Source organism: Rhinatrema bivittatum, chromosome 1 (assembly GCF_901001135.1).
Source record: "Rhinatrema bivittatum chromosome 1, aRhiBiv1.1, whole genome shotgun sequence".
Lineage (NCBI taxonomy): Eukaryota > Metazoa > Chordata > Amphibia > Gymnophiona > Rhinatrematidae > Rhinatrema > Rhinatrema bivittatum.
Genome location: NC_042615.1, coordinates 352357875 through 352375400, shown reverse-complemented (window position 1 = coordinate 352375400; position 17526 = coordinate 352357875). Strand labels below are relative to the sequence as shown.

General features: G+C 42.2%; 1 protein-coding gene across 1 annotated transcript in view; it reads right to left on the bottom strand.

Annotated features, from left to right (window-relative positions):
- SCARB2 (scavenger receptor class B member 2) overlaps positions 1 to 17526 on the bottom strand; it is a 180997-nt gene that overhangs the window by 73353 nt on the left and 90118 nt on the right. The window lies entirely within an intron of this gene.

Here is a 17526-nt window from a genome sequence, read left to right as displayed (position 1 = left end):
GATTTGCCTGTTTGTATGTTTCTGTGTAAATAAAAACCAAGGCAGTGAGACAATGCAGCAGCTAAGCTCATAAGCAGGAGTCATGGACTGGCCAAGGGAGTGCAGAGGTCAGAAGGACCCCCACTCTTGGAAGAAGGGGGGGGGGGGCAGTCTGAGATGGAGAAAAACACTGACTCTGGCATACAGCTTGACATACAGATGTGCCAATACTCCTCCCAAAGAAATGGGAAGAGGGAAAAAGACCTGCAATGTGGCAGGGTCCTTCCCCCCCCCGAAGAAATGGGGCGGGGGAAAAATCTAAAATGCGGCAAAGACCCTCCACCCACCACATGATTATGCATGAGCTTATGGATATTTAACAGCTGAAAAGTATAGGACAGGGGGGGCAAATAGAGAGAAGGGGCAAAACCAGAAAAGCAACCCTGAAACCAGAGAAAGGACCCTGAAAGAAAAAGAACCAGAAGAGCGAAAGGGGACTCTGAAGCTGACCAGCACCCCCTGCTATCGAGGAGGGAGAAGACTAGGTATGGCCAGGAAACCAGGGCAGAAGAGTGGAAAGAGGAGATGCCCTGCTCTGGTTCGGAGAGTGTCACGGAGTCCGAGATGGTGAGGGGTGAGAGCACGCATCAGATATCCCAGCAAGTACCACAGCCAGAAGCAAGTCTCCATCCTCGACCGCCACCAGCTCTACCAGTACCAAACCCAGGAAGCAAGTCTCCATCCCTGCACACATTCTCTAGACTTCCAGCCAGCATCTGCTTCAGAGGTGAACAGAGGGATATCACCTGAAGTTGGGACCAGGGGTAAGTAAGTAAACCTTAAGTATTATTATATTAAGCAGGCTAAGGTTTATAGCATGTTTGTAACCACCCATAGTACAGAACTTTCTTTAGGGTAAACTGCTGCTTAGTGGCCAGGATGTTAGAGACAGAAATTGTTATTTTCTAAATGCTAAGTCTTGCCAAATCTGATAAATAAAAGTCTATTTCTGAGGAGATCATGTCTTTTTCCCTGACTTAGGATCGTGAAGTAAGGTGGGAGGGCAACTGGAAGTGTCCTGTAGCAGACAGGTCCCTGCACCCCTAAACTTGCTTACAAACTCTTTTCTTCATTTCCAATCTCAAACATATGGTGAAGGACTTAAAAATCTAAAATTGTATACTCTAGTGGTTAGGCAGCTAGATCAGAGCATTAAAAAACGTGTCACTGTTAAGCAGTTAAATCTAGCCACAGAGCAAAAGTCTGGGTGGTCCAAAGGCATGGTTCGGTTGGGGTATGGACTTAGCTCCCTTTACATATTTTAGCAACTAAAGGGCTTATTTAAGAGGTTTTCTCCCATTTTGTATCTATGGGAAAAATACTTAGTAAAAGTAGGGCCATTAGTTAAATGGCTATTCTTGTATGCATGGGGAGGTCGGATTCTTTTTGCCCATAGCCTCACTAACAGGTGAATTTTCAAAAGAGTTGCGTGTGTAAATGTAACATATTACTGTAGCAATTTTCAAAAGCCTCTTACATGATTAAAGTTCATTAGATGTATAAAACACATTTTGAAAAGTGTAAATGCTTTTGGAAATCAGGCCCTAAATTTGATAGCTGTGGGAATGATTAAAAAACTTTGTAATAAGACAGAGAAAGGGATGTGGGGATTGCCTTGATGGTTTTGTAAGAAGCATAGCTGATGGAAAGGCCTGAAACACTCAACTAGCAGAGAAGGTAGAGGTAACCAGGATGGTAAATTTTGGGCACGCTTGCGACAGTTATGAAAGGTAATGATAGGAAAAGGGCGGATAAGTCAGGCAAAAGATATAGATAGTGAGGGAGTTGATGTTGGATTGCATATGGAAATTTATAGGCACATCTACCCGAAGTGGACACATCTCAACTGGGCAGACTCAATGGACCATTTTGGTCTTTATATGCTATCATTTGCTAAGTTACTATGTTAGTCAGCTATATTTTAGTTGGCTATATTTAGAAAAATAAAAACTTAGGGAGGTTAATTTTCAAAAGGCATTTCCACAGGTAAAACAGTACTTTACTCACGGATATAGCCTGTTATAAAACACACACAATATGGAGTCGATGCACTATCAGGTGCTGAGCTCAGTGCATAGCTAAACACGTGGTTGGATGCGTGTTTTGGACATGCTACATATTCGCCCAATGCAATATCGGGATTAGCGCGTGCAAAACGTGCGTTGCTAATAGCACCCTCGATTTAAAAAAAAAAAAAAAAGTGTGGCTGGCACACACATTTTATCACTCAAATTAATACCAGCCCAGAGCTGGCGTTAAGTTTGAGGCATCCCAAACCATTTCAGAAGAGCAAAAAATACAGTTTTTTCTTGGTTTCTCCTACTTAATATTGTTGCAATACTAAGCAGGAGGAAGCAATGAAAGCTGCAACAAAAAAAAACCAAAAACAAAAAACTTGACAGTGGTCAGGTTAGGAAAAGGGAGGCTCAATTCACGAGCGTCCATTTTCCTAACCCGTGGCAGTGCAATGGTTAGGAAAATGGACGCTCAGAAAATTGAGCGTCCATTTTCCTTACCTGCGCACAGCCACTTCTCCTGGGCGCTCGATGGCATGGACACCCTAGGACGCGCAACTTATCCATTGTGTGTCCCTTTTAGCGCGCCAGCTCATTAGACTATTAGATTGAGCGCCCAAGAGAGGGGATGTGCGGGCGTTCAAAAAACGTGCGTCCAAGTTGGTCGCATGTTTTTTGCGCGCATGATATTGCATCAGCCCCTCTGTGGGTAAACTTACAGGTATATGTCCTATATGCATAAAAGGTTATAAGGGCTGAACAGAGACATTCTGGGAGGGTGGTAAGGAGTGAGACTGGGAAGGGGTTTCTCATTATGCACATATGTTTGTATTTTCAAAAACGCATTTAAAATTGCCTGAAATATTTTGAGTATGATAGCAAGTGTAACTGTATGCAAGTAGTTATGGTGGAATAATTTTCAAAGCAAACTTATGCACATAAGTTTGCTTTGAAAATTGTTGCAACTTAGCCTGCATAAATTAGAGGACAATATGCATGAGTAACAAAATTACTCCCTAAGTTAGCTGGCTATAAATTTGAAGGCTGGCTTGTCCCTCAGAAGCTTTCTGAAAATCTACCTCAAAAGTAATTATTTTCTGTCCTACTATCACCCTCTGCAGACAAGCAGGGAGGACCATCCTGGAATTCTCACATTTTAGGGCAGAGGAAAACTCTTTCCAGGGTTGGACTATAACACTGGAAAATATCTCGATGGGCTGATGAAGTAATCCAAACTGCCCAGACCACTGAAGACTGCTGCCACCCGGATGAGGCAAAAGAATAAGAGAGAAAAAAAGGATAGACTAGGTGGGAAGATGGAAGTTAGGGAGAAACAATATGAAAATCGGAAAAATAAAAGACAGGATTATCAAGAGAGAAATGTAAAAGAAAAAAAAACACGGATCAAAGAGCAGATAAGTGAATGTAGAATATAGGGAGAAACCTACAAAATCTGTTTATAAACTTCCCATAAAAGTTTCAGCCAGTGATACACAAAATAATTCGTCTGTGTGTCACAACTATGCAAAGCAAAAATAAAATACCAGAGGAAGTGATGTCATCTTCTGGGATGGGAGCTTAAGACTATCGCTCTGACCAGATTCTACATATCTTTAAAATTTAAAACAGATTCCGCATCACTTACATAGTGCCTTCCTATTATTAGTGCACAAGATTCCCTGGTAGTGAAGGGGACACGTCGAAAAGCAGCCAAGCTGAAGTATTTTTTTGTTGCTAGCAGTGCATCAGAAATGCGCGAGGTCACAGGCCATGAGGGAGCAGGCCTCCTCCGATTCTGAGCCAGATAGAGTGGCAGGAGAGAAAGAAGGAACAGCAGATTAGGCACTCACCCAAACAGAAATGAAAGGTTGGTTTCGTGACCCTCACAAGGATATCTTGACAGTTAAGAAGGAAATTATGGACTTAATGACTGAGCTTAAGGGCGAGGTGTCTGAATTGTGCGACTGCATGGAGGCAGCTGAGCAGAAACAGGAGCAAGAAATGCACTAACCTAGGCTATGAGCTCCACATCCTCTTTGTTTGATCACAGGGCAGAGATTTTGGATAAGATCGAGAATCTGGAGAACAGATCATGGCCAAACAATATCTGGATCATGGGCCTGCCTTAAGAGCACAACATGAAGATGCGATAGTTATGATGCAGCGTATATGTTCAACTTTATTGCGGAGATACTGAAGAGATTTCTGCGATTTATGTTAAACAGGCACATTGGGGAAAAAAGGAAATCTCCCCCAGGACATCATGGCCTGTTTGAAAGATTTTCCGGTGAAGGAGAAAATCATGGGTTTAGCCAGGGTCCAAGGGACTGTGATCTGGGAGGGCCTCAAGTTATCCTTATACAATGATTTGGCTCTGGCTACTTTGCGGCAGCAAGGAGAATTGACAGATATAACCGTGAAACTTAGAAGAGAACATATTTATTACCGCTGGTCTTTTCTCTTTGGCTTAATTTTCATAGTAAATGGAATCAGCCACAGAATGAAGTTGAGAGAGGCTGCACTACAAACGCTGCAAAAAGCAGCTTTGGATATCACAGATCTCCAACCAGAGGAATCTAAGAAGAAAATAGGCGAATCAATGGTGAAGAGGCACGCTTTTTCTAGATGGAAAAGAGTTTCTCCAAGAAAGAAATCATCTAAGACTTGAGCAAAGAATTTTCAGTTTTGCCTATTACCTTAATCACTCATGGACTCCTCCTAATAGTGATGTAGATCCTATATTGGGTAAACTATAGGGATAAAATGAGAGAAATATGCTGATTCTTGGTTTCTCTAGGTTGATTTATGTTTTGCTGTATTATTGCTGTTTCGACTCTGTTTTCATAATGTTTGCATACTCAGATATTTAAAATACTGCTCTGCATCTGGGAGAGGGGGCCATTCCTCCATAGGGAATTGTCATTGGACAGATATGGGATGAAGGTCTGTGGAGATTTTAATCTATTCATCCCTCCATAACTCTAAATTTTCTGGGGCATATCAAACAGCACATAGGAGGAAGTTACAGCACCTTCTAAATACATTTAGCTCAGTGGATAGTTGGAGATTTATGTTCCCCACCACTAAAGACAATACTTTTTATCTTAATCCAAATGACTCTTACGCTTGTATTGATGTGCTGTTTTGATCTGTGAAACTGGTGGAAAAGCTTATGAGGGCAGGATTAGACACAAGGGTATGGTCTGATCATGCACCTATCTGGGCTGAGTTTATGAATTTTAGTCCATTCCATCCTAGGAAATCTTGGAGACTAAATTATTCCTTACTAGGTGATAACACTGTCAAAAAATTGAACGAGAGATACAAGAATACTTTCATTTCAATGACAACGGAGAAATCACTGAAGCTATTGTTTGGGAATGGGTTAAAATATGCACTGTGGAAAAAGCTCATCATGTGGGCTTCTCAGAGTAAGAAACAAACAGAAACAGCAGAGGGCGATAGAACTGAGGAATTCTATTACTGAACTGGAAAAACAACATAAGGAAAAGGGTTCTCTAAAGATATTAACTAAATTGGAAAGGGCACAGGACCAACTTAAAACATTAATGCTTGACCAAATTAATTACCAACTAATGAGGGTTCAATGGAGTTAAGAGCAGGGAAATAAGGCCTCTAGACTTTTAGCACTCAAATTGAAAGAACAGGTGGTACAGTCTCAAAGTTTAGAGGATTAAAAACTAAGAGGCCAATTTTCAAACCCCTATGTGTGGCGAAAAGGGGAGATATGCGTGCGGCTGGGCTGCATACGAGCTGGGTGGATTTTCCCAGGCCCGTAGCCACGCTCATATCACCTGGAATGCGCATTGCAAAGGGTTTATAAAAAACGGGCTGGCCGGGAGAGCACCATTAAGGCACAGTCTCGCTGAAGCACATGCCGGGAACAACAGACCCACATAACCTGCTGCTGCTACGGACCGCTGATAAGTATAAAAAAAAATTCTAGGGTAGTTATCGGGGTTTTAGGGGTTGGAGCTAGTTGGGTAAAAGGGAGGCAGGTTAGAAAAGGGGTTTAAAAAATCTGCTCCTTTACTGGAACGGACTGGGAGGGAATTGGAGAAAAGGTCTATTGTGTCACCATGTGCATCTACTAAAATCTCCCCTAATTACCCACTCACGGATGCAAAATCGGCATGTCCATGTATGCGTGCTGGTAACCGCGTGCACCCGGACGCCTGTGCACAGGTCTTAAAATCTACCTTTGCGGTGGGACATTTAGAGCAGGACCCAGTAGAATTATACAAAAGTTTCAGGAATTTCATAGCGATCTATATCAAAAAGATGAGGAGATTAATTAAAGATGAGGACATTGATACCTATTTGTTGGATGTACAACTACCAAATATACTGCTAGAATAGCAAGAAGTGTTAAATAGAGAGGTTTCAGAGGTAACTTTACTATTAAAGGTCTAAAACTAGATAAATCGCTGGGTCTGGATGGCTATATGGCACACTTTTATAAGCGATTATCCTATCTTCTGGTAAATTCTCTTTGTAGACTGTATAATAACTTACTGACGGATGGGGAATTATCACCATCGATGAAACTGGCAAGTATCACTGTTATCCCAAAGCCAGGGAGGGATAAAAGTTTGTGGGTCATATAGACCTATCTTATTACTTAACATTAATGTTAATATTCTAGCAAAATATTAGCTGACAGGTTACCAAGGCTTATGCCAGGATTGGTGCATGCTGACCAATCGGGGTTCATAGTGGGAAGGAATACATTGGACAATATCCGGTGGGTGTTAAATCTCATTTGGGTTACAGAAGGTAATAACCAAGATGCTTTACTTCTTTAATAGAGTTCATTGGCCTTTATGTACAACATTTTAGAGAAAGATGAGTTGGGAGTTCAGTTCAATATTTGGATACGGAAATTATATGTTGCATCTCAGACAAATGTTAAAGTTAATGGAGGGCTATCGAAACAATTCCCTTTGGAGAGGAGGATGAGGCAGGAGTGTCCTCTGTCTCCACTTTTGTTTGCGCTTGTTATGGAGCCCTTAGCTGAAAGGATTAGAAGAAATGGGGATATTAAAAGGATTCGTATAAGAAATGCAGAGTATAAAATCTCACTATTTGCAGACAACGTCATGTTCACCTTATATAACCCTCTGACTTTATTGCCGATGTTGGTACAAGAGCTAACATTATATAGCAAAGATTCAGGATTTTAAGGTGAACATGTGCAAATCAGACATTGTTAATATGTATGTCCCCCAAGAATTGGTGACTCGTTTGTGTTAACAGCTTTCCTTTTAAATGAGCAACTGAGTATGTCAAATATTCAGGGGTGACAGTGTCTAGTGATCTGAAATCGGCAAAACAATGTGACAAGGCGATAGCTAAAGCCATAAAAATGCAGGGCTGCATAGAGAGAGGAATATAGAGTAAGAAAAGGGAAGTAATTATCCCCTTGTACAGGTCCTTGGTGAGGCCTCACCTGGAGTACTGTGTTCAGTTCTGGAGACCATATCTCCAAAGGGACAGAGACAGGATGGAGGCAGGAAAGAGAAGGGTGACCAAAAAGGTGGATGGTCTTCATCGAATGACTTATGAGGAGAGATTGAAGAATCTAAATATGTATACCCTGGAGGAAAGAAGGAGCAGGGGTGATATGATACATTCAGATACTTGAAAGGTTTTAATGATCCAAAGTCAACAACAAACCTTTTCTGTTGGAAAAAAATCAGCAGAACCAAGGGTCACGATTTAAAACTCCAGGGAGGAAGACTCAGAACCAATGTCAAGAAATATTTCTTCACGGAGAGGGTGGTGGATGCCTGGAACACCCTTCCAGAGGAAGTGGTGAAGACCAAAAGTGTGAAGGATTTCAAAGGGGCATGGGATAAACACTGTGGATCCATAAAGCCTGGAGGATGGGAATGAAGAGAAGAGGTATGGGGGTGGCATGCGGGAATGATGGCTACTAACTGGAGATTAATACCCTTATTAAAATGTTCACACGGTCAATGCGACTGCAACATTGCTCTATGCTTCAACAGCAAGAGGAAATGTGGAAAAGAGGATTTTCATTCAGGCAACAACCAACAAGGTAGCACAGTCTGGGTAAACAAATAAGTGTGGGAGTAGCTTGCTTGTTGCGGCAGTTACTACCCCGAACCAATTAAGCCTGATACTTCACTTTGAATGCATATCCAGCAAAGCTCACTGCTTCAATGGCAGGGGGGAATGAAGAAATATGATTTACATCAGACAACATCTAACAAGGCATTGATCTGAGCAGTATGAGTATACAAATATTGTGGTAACTTGCTCGATACAACAGTTACTACCCTCAAACATTAAGCCTTATACTTCACTCTGATGCAGCTCCAACACTGCTCTCTGCATCAATGGCGGGGGTGGAAGGAAATTAGAATCAAAAAAGTTACCAATAAGGGCCCTGAACTCAGCGGTCGGAGTAACAGATAAGTAATGAGAAAATAAATGTGAAAGCTTGCTGGGCAGACTGGATGGGCCTATTGATCTTCTTCTGCCGTCACATCTATGTTTCTATATGTTTTTATGGGTGAAAATAGTTAGAGATCATTCTTAATTAGCTAAATTGAATTACTCTCATCTAATTAAGGAACTAATGTTGGATTTAAATAAATGGGGCAAGAGTAATATTTCCTGGCTGGGGAGAACAGCCATGTTAAAAATGAATGCTTTGTTGAGGTTATGTTATCTTTCCCAGGTGTTCCCAGTGGATCTTCCCAAGGAGAACTTAAAAAGATATTTGAATAGTTTTTTGTTTATTTTTAATTTGGCAACAAATCACACCCAGGATTGCCAGGGATGTTATGTACCTACGCAAGGGATATGAAGGATTGGGGGTCCCGTGTGTTGAGTTTATTATAAAGCAGAACCAATCCGAGCGATATTAGAATGGCATAGAAATTCGGGGAGGAAACAATAGATACATAATTGAAGATTAGAGCCTAGAGGATGGGAATAAATAAAAAAGCTTAACCAGCACGGAGCGGCAGTTACTATCCTTAAGAGAAACATGGGGGTAGCCTACACAGAACAGCAGTGACTGCCTTGGGAAGCTTGCTGGGCAGATTAGATGGACCATTTTGGTCTTTTTCTGCCGTCATTACTATTACTTAATGGGAGAGATCCCAATTCAAGTTCTGCCTTGGATGCTCAAGAGACAATCTCGAACTCTATCTATCTGTAATCCATTTATTAAGTGGATGCTAGAGGTGTGGGAGTCTATTAAAGAAGAGCTGACTTCTTGAGGTCTCTATTCTCTGTTAATGTCTATAAGGTATAATGAAGATTTCCTGGTTGGAATGGAGGGTGCAAGATTTCTTTTGTGGGAAAGGAAGGGTCTCACTCACATGGGACTGCTCTTAGAACTACAAGGATGGTTAACTTTTTCAGATTTAAGAACTAAATACAATTTAGAAGCAGGTGATTATTTTGCTTATTTACAACTATGGTCTTATATGCATCGGGCTTTGGGATCACTATGGATGGGTAAGGGGCCCTCTATATTTGAAAAATTTTGTATTAAGGGATTGCTACACAAAGGTTTCATTACTCATATATATATATATATATATATATATATATATTATATAAATAAAAGACTGAGCTATCCGCCACAAGGATTGCTCAAACATAAAAAGGATTGGGAGAGGGATCTGGGCATTACAGTAGAAAAAAGAGGATTGGGCAGATATTAGGTGGCGAATCATGAAGACCTCTATTGCAGCCTCCTTAGCTGAAAATTCACATAAAATCTATTTACGCTGGTATTATACTCTGGTTAGATTAAATTTTCTGTTTCCTAATGTCACAGATTTGTGTTGGAGAGAATGCGGGACCCAAGGATCATATCTGGTGGTCTTGCCCAGCAATTATACCTTTTTGGGATATGATTCGGGCATTAATCAAGGATATTACTCAGTTTACTCTGGACAGTGGTTCTGATATCAGCTCTGGTGGACAGGATGTCAAAACACACAAAATTTGATCTCACAAATATTATTAGCAGCACGATGTGAAATAGCTGCTCATTGGAAAATGAAGAATCCTTACAGCAAGCTATCGGTTTATAAACGCCTTTTACATATTTGTCAGATGGAAAATGTGACAGCGCTTAAACACAATACTACTGGAAGATCTGAAAAAAGCTGGAATGTTTTTCAAGTCTGGGATAAAGATAAAAGTGTATCCTTCTTGGACTTTGAGGACTTATTGGATGGGTGTGGGGATAAGGGAAGGGAACTATTAAGCTTTTGTACAATGTTTAAATAGCATAGGCTATGTGTGTTTCTGATAAAAAAGGAAAACATTATTTCAATAAAAAAAAATACCAAAACAAAATAATATTCCCCTAATAATACATCAATTCAAGAGGAACTATAGGGAAAGACAAAACTTTATGAGGTGGAAACAACAGATGGCAGGTTTAGGCCATTTCCAGAAACTGTAGGTTCTGCTAGGACACATATTTTAGTCATGGTATCTGCAAAGAAATGAGCAACGAGAAAAATAGGTGCCATACCGATTATCTGCTAACATAGTAACATAGTAAATGATGGCAGATGAAGATCCAAATGGTCCATCTAGTCTGCCCAGCAAATTGTTTAGGGTTTGTAACTGCCACAGGTTTTTCAATTTCTTCATTGCCATTCTTTGGCCAATAGGGATCTTCTGTGTTTATACCATGCCCTTTCTGAATTTCATTAGTGCTCTTGTCTTCACCACCTCTTCCAGGAGGTCATTCCATGCATCCACCACTCTTTCTATGCAGAAATATTTCCTGACATTAGTCCTGAGTCAACACCCTTGGAGTTTCATGTCATAAACCTTAGTTCTGCAGTTTACTTTCCACTGGAAAAGGTTTGGTTCATGTGCATCGTTAATACCTTTCATGTTTTTAAAGGTCTATATCATGCCCTGCATGCCCTGTCCCATTTCTTCTCCAGGGCATACATATTTAGCTCCTCCAATCTCATCTCATAAATCTTTTGGTGCAGACCCCACACCATTTTGGATTACCATTGGACTGCTTCCATTCTGTCTCTACCCTTGATAAACAGGATAAACAGATAAGCATGGGTGTAGCTTGCTTATTGCGGTGGTTAATACCCCTAACTAATTAAGCTAGATATTTCACTTAGAAGCAATTCCAACACTGCTCTCTACATTAATGGCGGGGGTGGAAGGGAAATAGAATAAAAAAAAGGTTACTAAGAGCCAAGAGAAACAGATAAGTACGAGAGAGAAAAAAAAAGTGCGAAAGCTTGCTGGGCAGACTGGATGGGCCGTTTGGTCTTCTTCTGCCGTCATTTCTAGGTTTCTATCCTTTTTGAGATATGTTCTCCAGAACAGAACACAGTATTCCATGTGGGGTTTCACTAACAACCTGTATAGGGAGATTATCACCTTCTTTTTCCTGCTGGTTGTCTTTTTCTCTATGCAGCCCAGCATTCCTCTGGCCCTAATCACTGTCTTGTCACATTGTTTCACTACTTTCAGATCATCAAAACCACAGACCACTTCCTCCTCCCTCTCCCCACACTGGGAATGAGGAGCAGAGTGGCTCACGGGGCCAGGAAAAGCATCGGCCTCCCTCTCCCAGCCCCGGCAGTGAAAATCAAGAGTGGCCCACACAGCCTCAAGAAACATTGACCCCCAACAGTGAGTACCAGTGGAGCGGGGGTGGTTCTCTCATTAGGCAGGGTGAGGCGGCCGCCTCAGGCGGCAACATTTTAAGACGGTAAAAAGTGTCCCCCAAAACACCTCTGCGGGGGTTGCCTTACCCTGTATTGAAATACAGAAGACCCACAGGCAGAAAGAACACACCAGCAGCTCAAAGGGATGCAACAGACAGCGGTAGCGGTGCATATTTATGACATAACTGAGGGGATCCTAGGCCCTGCGGGGAGGAAGAAGATAATGGCATAGGCACTGATTAACAACTCACTCAAGGGGATCCAGCCTGTGCAAGAAGATGATGGCAGCGGCATGGATTTATGATGCGTCCGTGGGGGATCACAGCCCCACGAGTAGAAAGAAGATAGCAGTGGCACAGATTTATGACGCACCTGCAGGGATCCCAGGCCCCGGGCAAGAAAGACAGAAGCAGCAGCAGCAGCTAGACACGCCTGCGGGATCCCAGGCCAGGGCTGGATTTTGATGTGCCTGCGGGGATCCCACATCCTGCTGGCCAGAAGAAAGAAGAGACTTGGTGTGTGGAGTGTAAAGGAAGGGGCAGGGTGAGTGAGATGCAGTGGGAAGGGGAGAGTGTGAGAGAGGGGGAATGGAAGGGAAAGGAGTGTAAAGGGTGGAAGGAAGAGGGGAGGAAAGGGAGGAGGTAAGAAGTGTTTGAGGGAGAGAAGGAAAGCAAAGGGGCTGAGAGAGCAAGGGGATGAAAGGGAACAGAAGGGGTGAGTGAGAAGGAAGGGAAAGGGGAGCATATGAAGTACTCTGCGTGTGAGCATGTGCGTGTGTGAGTATGTGGAGAATAAGCATGTGAGTGAACCTGTGTCTGTGAGAGCATGAGAGTGTGTGTGAGCGACCTTATAGGAGTGAGCATGTGTATGTACGTGAGTGTGAGCAAGTTTGTGTGTGTGAGAGCATGTGTGAATGTGAGTGAACCTGTGTGTAAGAATGAGCAAATGTGTGTTAGAAAATGTGTGTATATGAGAGTGAATGGATAACGTTGTGTGTAGTCCTCGCCCTGACCCCTGCTAATCCAGGACAGTTTCAGGTGACTGGAAATCAAAGCTCCCAGGTATGGAAAGCTGGAAATTTTTTTATTCTTATTAATTTTAATCACTATTGGATGTTTGATGTTTCTGCTGTTTTTGACATATTTTATTGGTTTTTGGAACTTTTAACATTTAATGAATTAATATGAAATGAATTTTAGAATGTTCTGCTTGTCAGTTGTCTTGAAATATGTTTTTTATTAGTATGGTTTATTATTATGACTGATGTTTTATATTTCCTGATTTTGTTTTATGAGGCTTGGTGATATTTCTGTTTTTCCATTATTGCACTGCATACAGAATCTGGCTTTTTGCTATTTACAATTTAGTCTTTGTCTGCATATTTCTATTTTTATTTATTTATATTTATTTATTTATTTATTTAGGGCTTTTTTATACAGACACTCATGATACCAATCATATCGTATCGGTTTTTACTTTATGGTCCCTTTATTTTGTATTTGGTGAATGTCTGTGTTCTGGTGTGTGATGGAAATGTTGCATTCTGCTATTGTGTAGTTTGTGTTTAGGAATCTATAACAATCTGTCTTGTTTTGTTTTCTTATTAGGGGATATATTGATATTTTAGAGCCTGGTGTAATATTTGAATTGTTGCATTTTATGGATAGGGTTCTTACTGTTTGAGTGCTGGCAGTGCAGTTTTGGTATGGGAGCATTACAATATTATAATTGTACTTGCTTATTCATGACTTTCTGAGGGCTAAACCCAAACCAAACACATTTTTACAATAGGCCTAATACCATATGTGCTCCAAGTGTCTTTTTTGTAGCGTCTCCTCATTGGCATCACAGCAGTGCCATGTTGTTGTAAGTGATATTTTTACAACAGAAGACTGTACTTTGAAAGTCCTTTTTCATGTAAAATTTGCTCTGTTATGCATAGTTTTTAGTTGTGCGTGATGAGAGATGGGGATTGGGCAGAGCAAGGCTGTAAGGTTCACCAAGCACCTAATACCCTTGCATTGGCTGTGAGAGAGTGCGCCACGCACAGACCCTCACCATTTACCCATCTCCCACTTCCTCAGGTGCAAATGCTGGGGAACGGTGGGAAGAAGATGGTAGGGTTAAGAAGTGTGGCAGGATTGCCAGCTTCTTAGAAATATCACTGACACTTACCTGCAACACCTATGGCAACTCTGATCCCTGCCTGTGTACTTCCCCAGCATTTCAAATCAGTGAGAGGACCAGACTCCAAGGGGGACACCACCTCCTTGCTATCTCAGTTATTTGACCTGCACTGCGCTGTGCTTTGGGGTTGGGGAAGCGCCATCGCTTCCCCTAGCCTCAGGCAGCAGATTGCCTTGAGCCACCCCTGACAGTGCAGCCTGTGAAATTGTGAGACAAATTGTCCTCTCCCCACCCCCACAGGGAGGAGTGCAGTCCATATAGTAAAAGAAGCATTAACGTCCCTCTATATGCTCCACCCCCTCCCCATAATCAGAAGTAGGAACAGCAAATCTGGAAGCTAGAAAAGACAGGAAGTATGTTGGGCCATAAGGGGCCGAAAGAGGAGGCTACTGATGCTGCCCCTTGTTATTCCAGAGGGGAAACAAACAGCATGCGTGTGTGTGTATGAGTGAGCATGTGAGAGAGCACATGAGCACGTGTATGTGCATGTATGAGCATATAAGAAAAAGCATATCAGCACGTGTGTTTATGATTGAACATTTGAGTGAAAGCAAGCGAGTGTGTGCATATGGTTGAGTATGTACGTAACAATCCTCTTCCCTCTCCCCACTAATCCACAACCATCTCAGGGCATTTGGAAATCAAAATTTCACAGGTATGGACAGCAAGTGATTTTTTAAAATCTTTATCAGTTTTATTGAGTGTTTGATTTGTCAGTTGTTTTGAAATATTTTACTGGCATTTGGAAGAGTTTCATATGAGTTTTAAATTAGTTTTTTGAAATATTTATACATATCTTTAATACAGTTTTACTATTATAATTTATATTTATTAATTTTGTTTGATGATTTTAATAAGGAATAGTGATATTTCTATTTTTCCATAGTTGTGCTGCATACAGAATCTGGCTTGTTGCAGTATCCATTTCCGTTTTTGTCTGCATATTTCTATTTACACTTTATGGTCTCTCTATTCAGTATTTGGTGAGGGTTTGTCTGTGTTCTGCATATGTGAACAAAGTGAGATGTTCTGTTAGCACAGTGATGGTGAACTCCAGTCCTTGAGTGCAACAAACAGACCAGGTTTTCAGAATATCCACAATGAATATATGCATGAGATATTTCCATACATTGGAGGCAGTGCATGCAAATCTCTCATGTATATTCATTGAAGATATCCTGAAAACCTGGCCTGTTTGTGGCACTCGAGGACTGGAGTTCACCATCACTATCCTAGTACGTAGTTTATATATACAAATCTATAGCAACCTAGCTTGTTCTACTTTCCCAATAGGAGGTGTATTGGTGTTTTAGGACCTGGTGTAATTATTACAGTGTTATTGTTGTGATTCTGCCCTCTGGGCAGTCTCTTACCTTCTCTCTGCCTGCCCCATGGCCTGGAGGCCGCAGTCCCCGGTCTTTCTTGCAGAAGGAGCCGCTCCTCAGTCTGCCCTCTACGGCTTGAGAGCTGCCGACAATGCTGAACCTGTTCTTCGGCACCGCCCTGCTCTTCAGCGTTAGCAGCAGCATGGCCGCTGGCCATGGTCCTGCACAACTTCCTGCTTCCTTTTCCTAAGGCACGGGCCATGTCTCTTCACAAGATTTAAAGGGCCCATGGCCGGATATGCCCTGGGCCCCACCTGATGACTGTTTCCTGTCTCAGCCCTATAAAAGGGCTTCTTCAACACTTCTTTTTTTTTTTTTTTTCCATTTATAACTTTTATTGGCAGAAAACAAGACAGAAATGCACCAAGTACATAATAAATGCAACCAGAATAGAACAGAAAATACGCATGTACAGCATAACTGAACGCCATTTTATCCAAATATACCCCCTAGAAACCCCCCACCCCTCCCCGTAGAGGTAGCTGATATATAACATACAGACACTTGGTAATCAAAAACAGGCCATCACACTGCAAAGTATAGAGAGACCTAGGAAGTGACAAGCCCCATGACAATGCATGCACCTCAAACGATTGAAAGACCCCTTTGAGGCTGTTATCCCGGGGTGGGTACACCGGTTGCAAGGCACGCCAAGCCTGCAGTCGGCCAGCCCCCGCCTTTACTATACAACAGAAATGCATAACCATCGTTCATACTGGCCCCAGACCTTGTGAAAGTTATGGGTCGACGCATTGCGAAATGCTGTAATCTTGCCCAAAGTATGGGTGTTTAGGACCATTGCCTGTACCATTGATAGCGTCGGGACACTGGGATCCTTCCAGCTGCGTGCTATAGCACATCTGGTCGCCGTAACCACAAATTTAATAAAGTTATTATGAAATCTTGATCTGTCTTGGAGCTCCTCATTCAGTAATGCTTGTGCTGGTGTAAGCTGAATACGTGTATTCAGAATCGTTGATATCCACGTCGATATAGATGTCCAAAGTTCTTGGATTTTCGGACATTTCCACCAAAGATGAAAAAAAGTGCCTCGCTCCTGACAAAGTTTCCAGCAATGTCCCTGAGTGTTGGGCGAGTAGCGCTGAATAAGACACGGGGTGACATACCATCGAAAGTATAATTTATATCCATTTTCTATATGCTGGGTTGAGATCAGTCCCTTCCTCAGAAGTAGGAAAGTCCGCAGCCAATCCTCCTTAGTCCTATCGCACTGTAGATCCGCCTGCCATGCTTGAATATGAGACGCTGACATAACAAAGTCATCACTTAATAAACAGTATAGATTGGTTATATGTTTAGTAACCAAATGGGCCTGACGACACATACTTTCAAAAGTTGAAATACCCTTTGCCAGGTCAGCTGCCACCCTATGTCGAAGGAAAAAGTGTCTAACTTGTAGGTAGCGGAAGAGATCAGCAGGCCCCAACTGGAATTGGCGGCTAAGTGTAGGAAAGGTGGTCAGCCCCCCAGGGGACCAGATGTGCGACCATTGCAATATACCTTTGTCTATCCAAGTTTTGAATGCGGTCGGGGTGCCCGCTGGTCGAAACTCCCCATGGTAAAATAAGTGGGAACTATTGAAAAAAACCTTGCCCTCCCACTAAGGTGGTCCTCCAGCGGTCCCAAACGGACATGGTGGCCTGTACGGTCTCCGGTAAAATCAGTCTGGGACACCAAGAGGCTCGAGCCTGCCACAGCAATGCCGTAATAGGGAAGTCACCTAGCAAGGCTTGCTCCAACTGCACCCATGGCTTACGATGTTTAGAATCATGCCACTCTATAGCCGCCTTCAGGTGGGCCGCGCCATGGTAACGGGCAAGATTAGGCACTCCCAACCCTCCCCTATGCCTAGGTACAAACAAGGTTCGCTGTGCGATCCGAGGTCTTTTCCCCTTCCACAAATATTTGTTTAGTCTCTTTTGCCATTTATCCAACAATTGAACAGGAATGACAATGGGTAGAGTCTGTAGTAAGTACAGAATCCGGGGCAAGATGTTCATCTTTAGCACTGCAAGTCGTCCCAGCCAGGAAATGTGATACCTATCCCACTCCTCTAGATCTTTATATATTTTTGCCATAAGAGGGGTATAATTTAAGTGGAATAGATCCTTGTCCGTGCCCAGATAGACCCCCAAATACTTTAATTTACGGTTAGCC